Below are 8,718 nucleotides of genomic sequence, written 5' to 3' on the forward strand. Positions count from 1 at the left end.
AATTTTTAATCCATTTTTGTTTCAAGAGCTATCACATAGTATTGGTTCATCTCCAGGTTACTTCTCTTCCCAAAGCTTTGATGTTTGTTACAAAGCAGTTTATCTTAACCATTCTCTCTTGCACAAGAATTGCTCGAGGCTGATAGAGCATTATGCTAATAATCCAGCTTCCAAAAGACCCAAATACAGTGCATGTGTGAACTGGAGTGTTATACAAATTTCCTACTATAATCGATTTCAAGCAATCAAGTATTTAAAAATCTCACTGGCAGGGGCTGGAGAGATACTACTGGAGTAAAGCACTCGCCTGCAGGTAACTGACTGCTGCCTAGAAACACCTGGTCTCTGGGATCACTGAGGTCAGCTCTGCCCTCAAGGGCCTTCAAGCGTGCTTTGGAAGCCCTGACCAAGCACTGCAGGATCTGAACAACACAGTATCCTTTGACTATCATATTAAACCACCAGCCTGGATTGGCCCAGAATCACAAAGAGGGGGCTCGAAGCTCCTGGGAACTTGGGAGATCCAAAATAAATCAATAGCTATCTAAATAAATACATATTTCAAAAATAAAACCTTATTGGCAAATTATCCCAGTAGGTCTCCATTATCATTGCCCCATTAAAAAAAATAAGGAAATACGAAGGGCTAAGAAACACATCTACATTCACACAGCTCAGGAGCATGAACACTGAGTGTCAGACTAGGATAGTCTGATGTTAGGGTTGGTGTGCTCAATCACTAAACTCTCTGATCTACTCCTAAATGCCAGAAATTAAGTGATGTTCTTTCCAAATGCAACTGCCATTGGTAACTAACCAATATTTCCTTTTCCCCTAAAATAATTTGTGATAACTTAAAAAAGTATCAACATTTTTTTATGATGCACCAGTGAGTAATAATTAGTTCCAGTGGGTCAGAGCTACAAAAAACAAAGTCTTATTCAGTTGCTTTTAGAACTTTCTACACCTCAAGCAATAAATGCCTGTTAGAGAAAATGAATGTCTGTCTGTCCCCACCTTGTTCCAGGAAGAATCTGAGATGAACTGCTGGAAGAATATGCAACAAAATTTAAAGAATAACAAGATGTCAGCATAGTAAAACATGCAGAGTAAAATTAAAGCAGATTAGTTTGCCGTATGTCTTGGAAGGAGTAGGTAAGAGCTACTACTCAAAGATGCTAAAATGCCCCCAACATGTCCTAAGTGATAACTTATACTGTAGCACACTGTAGCACTGTCTTCTCAGTGTTCATTGGTTTGCTCGAGTAGGCACCAGTAACATCTCACAACAAATTGTCAGACTTGTTGTTGCTGTTTTTGACATATCAAATACGTCACAGGGAGCTTGCCAGGCTTTTCTGTATGGGCATGATACTCTCCTTAGCTTGCCAGGATCTCTGAGAGGGGCAGAGAAATCAAACCCAGGTCAGCCATGTGCAAGGCAAATGCCTTACCTGCTGTGCTATCGCTCCAGCCTGATAACTAATACACAAAAGAAAATACAGGGCCATCCCAGTGTGAATAAGAACTACAAACAGCCTGGAGATTGTTGAGGGTAAGATACAGTATGGCCAGGTATGGCCAGGTATACATAGATACATTTGCATATTCAGGCTAGCCCAGATTCTTATGCTGAGAAAAAAAAAAGTGAACCCACATCAGTAAAACAAGGATCCCCCCAGGACTGAAATGTGAATAATCACTGCTTAAAACTTTCCACCTGCATCGCGGCTCGTCCTTCACGCCCTACCGAGGTCACCAGTTGCCCCGCATGAGCGGCTCTCCGGCATAGCCATGGCTCCAAAAGCACAAGGACTTAATGCAGAGCCCAGCAGCTTGCAGCAGAAAAGTGAATGGACTATGCGTTAATCCACACCACCATGTCTGCCCGGAGGGGAAAGGGTGTTGGTCCCTTTCGCCTTCTCCCAATGGAAAGAAAGATGGCAGCCGCTTGGGAGCTTTGTGGAAAGCCAGGTATGAGCTGGTCCTGATGGGGCGACTAAAACCTCACGGGAAGGGGGGCATTCGGGGCTTGTCCTTCACGCCCTACTGAGGTCAACAGTTGCCCCCCATGAGCGGCTCTCCAGCACGGCCATGGCTCCAGAGTACAGAAACCAATCTCTTAATTATCTGACTCTAAGCAGAAACAGTTCCAGGGTTAGTAAGTAAAATAGCAGAAATCCAAAACCGCGCGGCCGCAATCATTAAATTCTTAAACCCAGCTGTAGAAAGCAAATCATTTCGCAATGCCTTTTCAGCATGTCTGATTTGGGGGTGTAAACTCTAAATAATAATGGTGCATCTTTTATCGAAACAATGAATCTAGTCAAAGTAGATAGAGTGTTAACTAAAATTCATCTGCCTCACAGGCATTGGGAATGTTGGGGGGGGGGGTGGGGGTTTACTGGGGTTCTTCGTGGTGAAAAATAAGTATTGGTAAAGGGAAATGTGTTTGACATTTGCATGACTGAGACCTAAACCTGAAAACTTTGTAAATTTTCCCACAGTGATTCAATAAATAAATAAATTTTTTTTTTAAAAAAACAACCTTTCCACCTGCAGAACTGCTCCGACTGAAAACCTCATTTGCTTAAAGGTGGTTTAGTTGTGAACTCACCTGCCTTTCTTCATATAAAAGCAGAAATGTCCTGGCCGAGCCACAGTAGCTCACTGGTTTACCTGGATTGGATCCTGGCACCCCACATGGTCCCCTGAACCCACCAGGAGTGATCCCTGAAAGCAGATTCAGAAGTAAGCCCTGGGCATCACCAGATGTGGCCTCAAAACAAAAAATAAAAAATAAAAACATGTCCTTTACCGGACAACCTGAATGCACAGCTCAGGTGTTTATCTGGTCTGTGCCTTTCTGACTGCCTTGATGCCCTCACCCCTTACCCCCAAGTTCACCAAGCAGGTAAATTTTTCTTTGTTCTTTATTCTCTTTAACACATCAACTGTGCCAAAGTAGATGGCAGGAAAAGCTGCATTTCTCACTTACTTGCTTGTGGCTAGAGAATCAAGGAAAGCCAAAGAGACGAAGAACTGCTGAGCTACAGACCATAAGAAGGAGGCCTTGCTGGGGTCAGAGTGATAGTACAGCGGGTAGAATGTTTGCCTTGCATGCAGCAAACCTGTGTTTGATCTGTGACATCCCACATGATTTCCCAAGCAACACCAGAAATAAGTCCTGAGTGCATAGCCAGAGTAATCCCTGAGCATCACCTGGTATGACCCCAAAAGAAAAAGAATTAAAAATTAAATAAAAAGTAGTCCTTGAAGCCTTGGTGACAAATTATAGAGCACCAGTGACAGACCAGGGGGACAAAGGGGGACTTCCATAGACCAGTGTGGACTTTAAAGAACAGAATCAATGAGAGACCCATGCAGACCAAATACAGGGTAGACGAGAACCAGAAAGAACAAGTGTGAGGTCTTGAGATATAATGTCTGTAGATCCAGAACTACCTTCCTAAAGCTGTTAGATAAGAAATTTCACCAATATCTGGAGTTTGATATGCAAATCTTTTGTACAATAATCAACAACCTGCAGATCCAGGAATTAAACAATTTCTCTATTGCCAGAGATCAAGAATAAGGGCTAGGAAAGACTTCTAGAAAGGGTGGTTAGAATAGGGAATAATATAACAAAATATGTGAGGCACAAAGGGAATTAGAAAAAAATGTAGACTGTGATGCTTAAAACTCCAGGTGAGAGCACAGGAACTGCAGAGGTCTGGACTGATGTCAGAGAGGAAAACAGTTATATATATATATATATATATATATATATATATATATATATACATATATATATATATATATAAGATTCTTGTTTCTCTGAGTTAACTTTATGTCTCCAGAACAAAGGTGAGCAATCTTGATTTGCAAAGAGTCAGATAGAAAATATTTTAAGCTCTCCAGGCCAGATGTTTTCTCTCCAAACAACTCACAGTGCAGAAGCAGCCCTAGACAGCAGGTAAACTAGGAGTGTGATCATTTGTCAATAGAACTTTATTTGCAAAAGCAGACTGCAAGCAAATTTGGTGAAAGGTCCGCAACAGACCTCTGCTCTCAAAGTGTTAAGCTGTTTGGGAACTCGGCCAATTCTGTAGCTGTACTCCGTTTGTAACAATGAATGAGGATTGCTGACCTGAACACTCTTCAAGGGCTAGCTATGATTTTCTGAAGATTATATTTCTTTTCAATTCCTCAATAGGAATTCTGTTCTTCCCTGCTTGTCTTTCCTGTTTCAGGGATGATCAAGCACTGCTGGAAAGACAGAAAAATAAGAATATCAGAGTTGCAGATAGAGATGGGACCTCCAAGTAAAGGATGCTGGAGGGGCTACTCGGGATGGGAGATATGTGATGAAAATAAACTGTAGACCGAACAAACCACAGCACCCAAAAGGAGAGAGAGAAAATAAAAGGGAATTAGCCTGCCACAGAGGTGTGGGGGGTAGGATTGGGGAGGGGAAGGAATGGGGGTGGGAGGAGAGACACTGGGAATATTGGAATATTGGTGGTGATGAATGAGCACTGGTGGAGGGATGGGTGCTCGATTTGTCGTATGACTGAAACACAAGCACAAAAGTTTGTAAACCTGTATCTGTACCTCACAGTGGTTCATTAATTAAAAAAAAGAAGAATAACAGAGCTAGAAGGGTAGTGTGCTTGGGGGAAACATTGGCAAATATAGATTGGGAAATGGGGACCAGAGAGGTGAAGATCACAAGAAATACTATAGGATAACATCTATTTTGGTGTTTTGTTGTTTGGTGGAAAGTCCGCATTGTACTAGGTGCTGGCTTAGGTGTTTTTTGTTGTTCAGTTTGGGGATCATGCCTGGCAGTGCTCAGGAGCTACTCCCAGCTCATTGCTTGAAATCAGACCTGCTGGTACTCAGGGAACCATGCAGTGCTATGGATCAAAGTCAGACTACCACAAGATAGACTACCTCCAGCCTATGATGCTGTCTCTTCAATCCTGAGCAAGGTGTATCATTACCAGCCCTGAGCCACTGTACTGCCTCTTCTACAGTTGTACTCTGAGAGGGGCCCTTAAAAGAAAAAAAAATCTATTGATCTGTGCAAATAGGAATTGTGTGTGAAGAAGGCCCTTGGAAGGCTGACAGAAGAGATCGGCATCCCAATTTTGCCATTCCCTGGCTGTGTGGCCCACTATAGGTCACTTAACCTCTTTGGGCCTAATTTTCTTCCCCTGCTAATTTAGGATAATAATATCTATCTGGCTTTGACTGACACCCTGGAGCCTTGCACTCAGGGGAAGGGCTACAGCCTTGTAAGATTTGATGTTCTGCATCATCCCTCATCTGCCTGAATTAACAGCTGGGGCCTGATTATAGGGTTTGGTGAAGTCTGTGCCTTCAAGAGCTTAAAATTCATCTTTTTTTGTATTTGTAATTATTGAAAACACATTATTAGAGTATGTGTGAAAATTTTAATTTTATTGGTATAAAAGGGCTTTTTAAAAAATATAACACCAGGTTCTCTATACTTTAGAAGGAAGTTAGTTACTAGAATGATGTACTTTAAGCCGCATAGCCAGTTAGCACCTTCCTCTTCACGGGAGAGCAATGAAATTCAAAAAATCTATCTTAATCAGACAATTTCAGAAGTCCCATCTTGAACCATGAAATTCTTCAGAGTCCAAATATTCATAGAAAGTCAGCCAAGCACACTCAGGACCCCCTTTGGATCCTACCACACAACCCTGGGACTGTGAATTTCTTAGCCTAAGAAATTACATGTCTGTAATCATGTTCTGACAAGATCACACCTATCATGATGTTTGGGAGATAGGTCTCGCAGGATCAATTGTAACTGAAACTCTGGAGATGGGAAAGACATCATGTTCTCCTGGCATGGTCTCCTGTGGCCCTGGGAACATTCCCGCCCACCCCTGAGTGTCAACTCTGAGTCGTTGAGCTACCTGCCCACGGCTACAATAAACATTGAGCAAGCCACTCTTTGGTGCTTAGGAAACAGAGCGACAGGAGAAGGGGTTATTTCCCTGGAGGTGTTCTCAGTCCGAGGGGAGAAGTAGAAACAGCTAGAGCTAGTGCCATTATAATGAGGGAAACCTGGAGGAGAGATCTCACTTTGCAGCTTCGCAGGAAGGTGCACACAATATCCTGGAGCTGGGGTTGCCCTCAATAAATCCCCAGAGGCCAGGGAGGGATGAAAAGTGTGGGTAATAAAATTGGCAGCGGGCTCAAACCCTGTCTTAACCCTTACCCTCTGGGCAATGTTTGGCAGCACTTTCTGGGTTCTAATTGATCCACCCATCAATATAATCTGTACCACAGAACTCCAGCACAGAAATGTGAGCCAAGAGAAGTGAAGGTTTGATGCAGGCTGATAGCTTCCAAACAAGCAGTTGAATCATCTGAGGCGGCAGAAGCAGGGTCACGGGCAAAGGTAAGAGAAGCTGTGGGTGCAAGTGACTTATCTAGGCAAAGACAGAAGGCAGGCATGCAGGGTAGAGCCTGGGGAGCATTGCTGTCTTATCACATTGTCTGAGGGACACCACTATGGCACCCATTGTCTCACCACTACCTTTCTTTCAGCTGCCCGTCTGCAAGAAGCCAAGGGTGTTTCCCAGTATTTGACTCCAGCATCTGCTCCTTCCTCCCAGACCCAGATGAAACACTGGGAAACTGCATAGCCAGACTGTCACTGAGCCAAGGAGAATCTGGGGTCACAGGGACACTAGCCCCACCCTAGGGTCATCCATCATAATGCTCTGAATCTCTGCCCTCAGAACCCTGCCCTGGAAGCTTCTGACAGGATTGGTACTCTGGACTCCTGAATCGATTCTCCACTCACACCTGTTCTTTCCAATCAGAAAATTGCTGCATGACACCAAGTTCAGCTGCTCTTAAAGCACACAGGGCTTTCTGAAAGGTGCAGAGATGATGATGAATTGGGGCCTGGGTCTGCTCTAATCAAGCCTATGCTTCTTGATAATCAGAGAGAATGTGACAGAGTCCGAGCACAAAGCACTCGGCCTGGATCCTATTCCACCCTAAGGGTGTGCCAGGAGCAGGGAATCCTAGGTTGTAAAGAGCTGGCAAAATTTGTGGATCAGGGCTGGAACCTGGAGTTTCATTTGCTAGGACTTCTGTTTCCATACAAAAAGAAAGGCAGTACTGATTACACTTATCTTGAATAATCCAAGTTAACTGAGATTAATTCCAGTTTCAGGAAAGCTCTTATCACAACTAAACATATTTTACCTAAGAAAGAAACATTCAGGGCCCTCCTAGCTGGGGAGACTTGCAGGGAGTACAGTTCCCTTGTTGTCCTCATTGTTTCTGCTCAGATGTCAGCCAACAGCTCAATGTGCTCTCATGAGACTTCTGGTTCTAATCTCTTGCCAGCCTTGTAAGGTCATTAGCATTCATGTGACTTAGTAGAACCCAGGCTCATGGTGTGAAAGGAGCTGCTCACAGCAGGCACAGAGAGATCCAGACCAGACTACTCAAGAGCATTTCATGGAACTTCAGTTTGAAAAGCAGCAATAGTAAACCAAGTTCCTTAACTATCTGTTCTCGTTTCCTTTCTGAGATCATCTCCAAGCTCACCAGTACCCACTTCTGTGAGGGTCTACGAGTCTTTATGCATGCACTGCTCAGATCAAACAAATGTTACTGATGCCACCAGGGACCCTCATGAAGCAGGGTCTTGGGAGAGTGTGACATTCTAGCTTTCAACTGGTGTCAATAAATGCCCAACACATATGGCTTAGCTCAAGGTTGGCATGGTATATCACTTGAGCCAACATCTAGCCCAACAGGTGAGAACAGACAACAATGAGAAAGGGTTGACACTTAGTGATGGGGAAGGAATAAAATGAAATTTATTTCACTGTCACTGTCACTGTCACTGCCCTCCTGTTGTTCATCGATTTGCTCAAGTGGGCCCAGTAATGTCTCCATTTTGAGACTTATTGTTACTGTGTTTGGTATATTGAATATGTCGTGGGCAGCTTGCCAGGCTTTGCCGTGCGGGCGAGATACTCTTGGTAGCTTGTCGGGCTCTCTGAGAGGGGCGGAGGAATTGAACCCGGGTTGGTTGGGTCGGCTGTGTGCCCTACTGCTGTGGTATTGCTCCAGCCCCTAAATCAATAGCCCCAAATTTGGCAGACTCACCGGGCTGTCCTCAATGCTTTAATCCTTAGGTTATAATAGAGGGGAGTGTGCAACCTGAGAAGACTCCATTTGCTCTACCTGATCAGCAGGTGATCACAAGTTAGGCAGCTGTCAGCCCATGGAGCAGAGTCAATGCATAATGCCTCTAGTGGAAAATTCTGGGATAGACCCTTCTTGGGAAATCAGAGAAGAATGAGCCCTGATAGCTCACAGGAAAGAAAAGTGCCCTAGACTGCTTCCCCTCACACCATCTCAGTTTCATTCTCTCCCTCCCTTCTGTGTCAACCACCTGCAAACAAATCTTTGAATATATGCCTTGGGTAAGATTCAAACTTGTTCAAACCATGTGCCTTTGTGGTAGCAAGGAATTATTGGTCAAGTGCATACTTGAGTTAATGAACTTTAATTGGAAATTACAGCAAGGGCTTTCAGGAAAACTCTTTATAGGGTCAAGTCCACAGACAAATGCCCTTACTCCTTTGTCACCTTCTCCTCTCTGGACCCCAAACATGTTGACTAAAGTTGCCATATGAAATCACAGCTATC

The sequence above is a fragment of the Sorex fumeus genome, unplaced genomic scaffold, assembly GCF_029834395.1.
Source record: "Sorex fumeus unplaced genomic scaffold, SorFum_2.1 ptg000002l, whole genome shotgun sequence".
Lineage (NCBI taxonomy): Eukaryota > Metazoa > Chordata > Mammalia > Eulipotyphla > Soricidae > Sorex > Sorex fumeus.